Source organism: Tribolium madens, unplaced genomic scaffold (assembly GCF_015345945.1).
Source record: "Tribolium madens isolate multiple individuals breed KSU strain unplaced genomic scaffold, Tmad_KSU_1.1 Scaffold_7;HRSCAF=85;Tcas5.2_LG10, whole genome shotgun sequence".
Lineage (NCBI taxonomy): Eukaryota > Metazoa > Arthropoda > Insecta > Coleoptera > Tenebrionidae > Tribolium > Tribolium madens.
The window spans coordinates 9350514-9356513 of NW_025401050.1; the positions used below are offsets into that span (position 1 = coordinate 9350514).

Sequence of the window (6000 nt, forward strand, 5' to 3'; positions counted from 1 at the left end):
TTTTAAACGTGGAATTTATTTATTAGTATTCCATTCACTACGATTGTTTGTTTCAGTAATACATTAATAGTTGTGATACTATAATTATCGGAATTGCAACGATAATTGAACCTAAATTGTGGTTTACTTATTATCACTTAATATTTTGTCAGTTTTTTGATAATTTTGTTGGTAAACTCTGTTTAGGTATCTGTTTTTTAATGTCTTAATAATGATTTTTTATTGTTTGGTGTTTTACATAAAATATAAGAACCGTGATATTCAATTTGCATACACCACTCGCTACGCTCGTTCTCAGAACTATGTCGTTTGATGATGTGTTCTAGACGATAATTGCGATATTATTAAACGATACTTAATTCCGGTGCATCGCAGATAATTAAGCTATAATTCATTCAGTTTAATCGAAAAAAGAAACACTTAATGATAAATTAGTCCAGATCCGTCTTTTCGTTTTATTTGGTGATAAGGATCATTACAGATGACTAAGCACACGTTAGCACAGCTAATTATCGTCTAATTCGAGCGGGCAAAACTCACAATCAGATAAAATCGAGAATATCGTATACATTAAGATAAACATCACCGATTCATGTGGTAATAATAATCCGACTGAAGCTGTGCCATGTGTTTTATTAATGCAAATCTGGATCAGAATGAAAACGGGAATTCGCTTCCTCCCGGCGGAAATGACTTTGTTAGTGAATTCGGATTCATTAGACGACTTACTGTTGCATTCCGCCAACAAACTTGTCAAGATTTAGTCCTAATGTAATAATAAACACGTCTGAAACCCATTTAAACGGTTTCAATTCTTTGTCAAATATGGATAACAAAACCTAATCTAAAAATGTGAATTTGCGACAAGGCCGGCTATTTCGCAAATTCCCAACGATCAACACTCCTCCTTGTTTATTCCCCCCACCGAGATAACGTCCATATCGCGTTGGCCTTGACGGAATTTATCTTCCACAGCCTACTGACATTTCACTCGTTTTGATCGATAATTTTTTAAACGTTGAGCCGCCTTGTCTGCCAAAAACTTTTATTTTTAGATGAAAGAAACGTGAAAATTCCTACAGGATGATGAAACTGCTTTTGTTGTATTAATAGCATTTTCTCGCTAATTTAACGCAAACTGTTTGATTTTTTTAAGTTGTTTTACTCGCGGATAAAATGAATTATTTATCGCACGGTGTGGATTTATTACGTTGAGAGTAACGAGCAAATTGCCATTTCGAAACAGAAGTTACAATGTTGCTTGTTTTTATTTTATTTCGCTGGTAGGAGATGATATCGTATTTTTATCGTGTTTAAACTTATGTGGATGTCACAACGAGAACTAGAATTGTTTATTTTTTGATCGTTATTTTCTGGATTGTCTTAATTTTTTTTTCTTCATTTCCAGGATTGAATGGAAGTGGCAGTACTTAATTACATCGTCCTAGTTTTTTAAAGGTGAGTGTCTTTCGATCGATTAACGACAAGCAGTCGTATAATAATAAATGGAAAGCGTGTGGCGCATTACCTTATAAGTTTCAATTTGAAAAGTTTTTAATGGACGATGTGAAACTTTGATAGGTTTGAAATTTGCATAATTTAATTCTTAAGTAATCGACTGAGTGGCTTGGTCGATATGAAAATAACTCCGAGGTTATTGTTTGTAAGCTAGTCGACTTTTTAATAAAATAAGTGTCTAGACGCGTATATTAAAATATGGTGAAAGATCGAACGATAAAGAAACGAGTCTTGTTTGAGTCTTGTGGATGGAAAACAGATGTCTTCCGGTGTTTGCCAAATCTTTTATATACATTCTAGAGATGGAGAAGTTGAAAGGATTGTAATGACGTTGCAATGTTAAGAGAAAAAAAAGAACAAAAAGCTAACATTGTATATTTTATTACACATTAGACTTTGATCACCGAAGAACTACAATGAATTCTTAATTCTTAAGAATATTACAAGTTTTGAAAATGGTTGTTTTTTGAATTAAATTTTAGTATTTCAAGATTTACTTTTAAATTGTTTGTCAGCCTCGTGTTCTACAAATTTTGAAAAGAAATTTGAGAAAAAATACATTTGATCTATAAGCACAACTAATTTCTATTCATAATTTAATAAATACTTACTGTTACACTCAAAAAGAAACACAAAATTGGTTCAAGGTGTTATTAAATTAGTTGAAAATATTAAAAGGTATTGACTTAGCCTTTAATTCGGATTTTTGTAGTACGATTGCTTCTTCCATTTCTCTCATTAGCACTCACTAATAACTCGAAATTAAAAAAAAATTACTAAATGTCTATTAGGCACTCGAAAATACTCAACATGCACGCACTAATAGCTCCCATTATTTCTACACAATTTTGCACTGAACTACGAAATAAGTAATTTATTTAGACTATTATTACAATTCATTTAAATCGTTCGGGAGCAAAGTTAAGACTGATTCTTTTGTTACCGTATCAAGTTCTGCAAAAACGGCAAGATCCACAAAAACCCATTTCGTAATCGTTTCGTTGTAAAAAGTCCCGCTATTCGCAACGTCACAAAATAATTTGAATATTACACCATTCACCATTTTTTGCGCTCTTTACAGGGCAACCCTCGATTTGCTTGATATGACGTCAAGATGCTAGCATCTGATTGGCTACAGGATAGCGTCTTGATGCGTCCAAACATGAATTTTTGCCGAAAATTTACTTTTGTTTTAAAGTGACAATGAAATTTTAATTTGCCATCAATTGATTTAGAAAAGGTGAAATAAAATTTAATTCAAGACTAACAAATCCGAATTACGTTAGGAACTTTATACAGGGATGTTATTCTGGCGAAAGTATCAAATTTTTTGAATATTGAATATTATACTTACGAGATAAACATAGTAACTTTTTTTTTTAATGGAAACCTACGACATTTTTTTTAGACAACGAGTTTGTTACAAGGATTGTTGCTGTGCAATTTTTTTTTTAAAAACCTCACACTTTTTTGTTAAAAAAATGTTTGACTTATAAGAATTCAAGAATTTTTTTGGAGTAAACTACCAGTTTTTTTTTGGAAATAAATTAATAAATGTTTAAAGGTTGTAAAGGAGCGATGCCGCTCACTTTTTATTTTGTGATTATTCGAATTTATTCCAAATTAATGAAGCCACTTTTTCATTTACTTATCAATTGGTTTATTTACGTCCAATATACAAAGTATGTGCAAAATATTTGATGAAAAAAACAAAAAAACATCATTTGTGTAAATTACTCTTGATTTTTAACATGAGATGGGGATAATTCTTTTAATGGTGAATGCTTCTCTTAACGAGATTAACTCTCGTTGTAATTTTTTCTGTCTCTAATTCAAGACATTTTCTATGGGATTCGTGTTTGGGGATTTTTCGGGCTAACGTCAAATCGGAATTTTATTTTCTTTGAGGAATTTTCTCACTGAGACAATTTTTTTATTGATCGATTGACCATCACACCATTAGGCTCAATTATTGAATTTAAATTACTTAAAAAATTTCAAAATTTCAAGGATGAATAATTGGGGAAGAAGGTAGGCTTGTATTTATGAAAAGTCCCTATATCTAATACGAATTTATTTTTCAACAAGTAACTTGAAAAATAAAGGACGATATATACTTACATATTTTTTTCTTACTAAAATGATGGTCTTATATTATTGAATTAAATTCCACAATTAATTTTTTTTGTTTTTTGTTGGTTATTTATTTGTTAAAGTATCTTATTGTATTAATTGTAGAAAAAATATATTGTGTTAGTATTCGCAGTATTTATACATGATTTCGAAAGTAAAATAAAGTGTTGGTAATTTTAGCGTTTAAAAGAACTTGTCAAATATAAATAAAAACATGTTTTAAGCTAAATCTGTTATTTTTGTTGGCAAATACGTTTATTTAATAACTAAAAATCTATATTTAACACGCAACCCATCCATAAATAGACCAACAAATCCGACCGTCATGTTATAATAAATCTTCAATTATCGACGATTTCATTGCACGACAGCACTGTTGAAATCCTTACCCACGTCAAATTTCATCCAAGAGCTGACATTTCCGAATCCGATTAAAACCTCGTAAAATTGAAGCAACGTTTCTTAAAATAATCAATTGTTTGCGTTATGAATATTTGGGCAGAAAGCCATATTTTAGGAAGATTCGCATCCGTTGTTACGACATTGTCAAAATAGTCATGTTTTAATTTAGGTCCTGAGCTGGTATTTTAGTCTCTTCTTCCGACTATTTATTAATTCTAGTGACGGTGATTCACCAGATCTAATGGTCTATTTTTGGAGTCTCTCCATGAGGCACTTGAAAAAATAATAACAACTAGATAGTCAAGCTCGAAAAACAGATGTTTTACGTCGAAAACCAGAGATCGATAACACCTCGCCTCCGGTGGCGATGAGATTCCTCCTCAAAACGCAAATTGTTTAATGTTGATTCTAACGCTGTGGAAATTCGACAGAAACGAGAGCGTCTATTTACGGATTCTCTCTTGTATCCGTTTTTATAAATTTTTTACGTCGGAAAGCAACGCAACGATTCGAAAAAGAACAAGTGAATAATCCTCTCAACACTCGTTGTGCATAATCGCAAGCAAAGGTCAAGATCGTTTTAGCTTAAAGTTTTTATTGCAATTATAAGCGATTTAAATCCTGTGAAATGAGACTGAGCTTTTGAATAGGTGAATAAACGAGTCAGTGAATTACTAGTTGTATGTTATCATCGACTTGTTGATAAAGTAAGAGTTGTGTAAACATGCATCGCAGAAGAGGTCATGTCTGTAAGTGCATCCTGATTTGATGACTTGTTTGCTTTTGAAGCTTAAATCGATTTACTAAGCTTCGAGATAATAGAATTGGTTGGCGAAATTACACAGAAAACAAAGTTTATATGAATTTTACTGAAATCAGAGATGGGATAAAAGCAAAGTTATTAAATGGTGCAATTTATAATTAATTATACATTGAAACGACTGGAAAACTTTAGAATATTTCACAAAGAGTGAAACTGACACTTGTTATATTTTATTGGTTTTTGATCGTTTTAAATACAACATCAAAGTTGAAAAACAAAAATCACTTCATATGGTAATTTTGAATTTCATTTCTCAAACTTCTAGTCTACTCAAAAAAAATTAGTATTTTGTATTTATTCATGTGTAATTCAAACACATTAAATTGCTTCAAACATCGTTGCAAATGCCCCTTTGTAAAATTTTTCTTGGAATTTGTTGACATTACTACATTCATCCTATACAAATTTTCAAATACATATTTATAGTCTCCTAAAGATTAAACATTTGTAGATTATTATGAAAACCAATTATGTGATGCACCTTATGAAATGTCTTATCTTATCTTATTCAGCGTTTTTTAACTTTTTTACATTTTTTCTTTGCGATCACTGTTTTTATACCCGTATCTTTCGTGTAATAACTTTTTTTATTTTTTCAATTGGCGGCAATGTTGCACTGCGCAAAAATGCAATATGTCGATTGTTTTTAAATAAGAATTATTTATGTAGTATTGGAATTTCTGTTAATACAATAAAAATATTATATGATAATAGTATATTACATCACAAAGTAGAGAAGTCGAGCTATTTATGTTATAAGCCCATTTGTTGTTTTGACAGTTTTGACAAAGACATATGACGTTAGAGGTGGGTTATTCTGGTGTTTTTACTGAGGAATTGAAGTATTTTTATTTGAATTTGTATTAATTGTATTGTATTAATTTCATCTTGAAATACATAGGAAGTATTTGTGATGATTAAGGCTCGGATTATATGCAAAATGCATATTTGTTATTAAGAGGTATATCAACAAAATTGTAAGTTTTCTATGCAGATTTATTGTTTTTTAATTAAAATAATCCAAATAAAAAATGCATATTTTGGCAACTTGGTGCATATTTTAGGAAATATTGCATATTTGTGCATATTTTCTTCAAATCACTAATTTCCGATTAAAAATTTCA

The 6000-nt window shown here is 30.4% G+C and overlaps 1 protein-coding gene across 1 annotated transcript in view; it reads left to right on the top strand.

The window, feature by feature from the left end:
* Positions 1 to 6000, top strand: part of LOC123010291 — a 112982-nt gene that overhangs the window by 32100 nt on the left and 74882 nt on the right. Inside the window, exon 2 of the mRNA XM_044407058.1 lies at positions 1409 to 1458. The gene's annotated coding sequence lies outside the window, so the exon portion shown is untranslated. The remainder of the gene's footprint in view (positions 1 to 1408; positions 1459 to 6000) is intronic.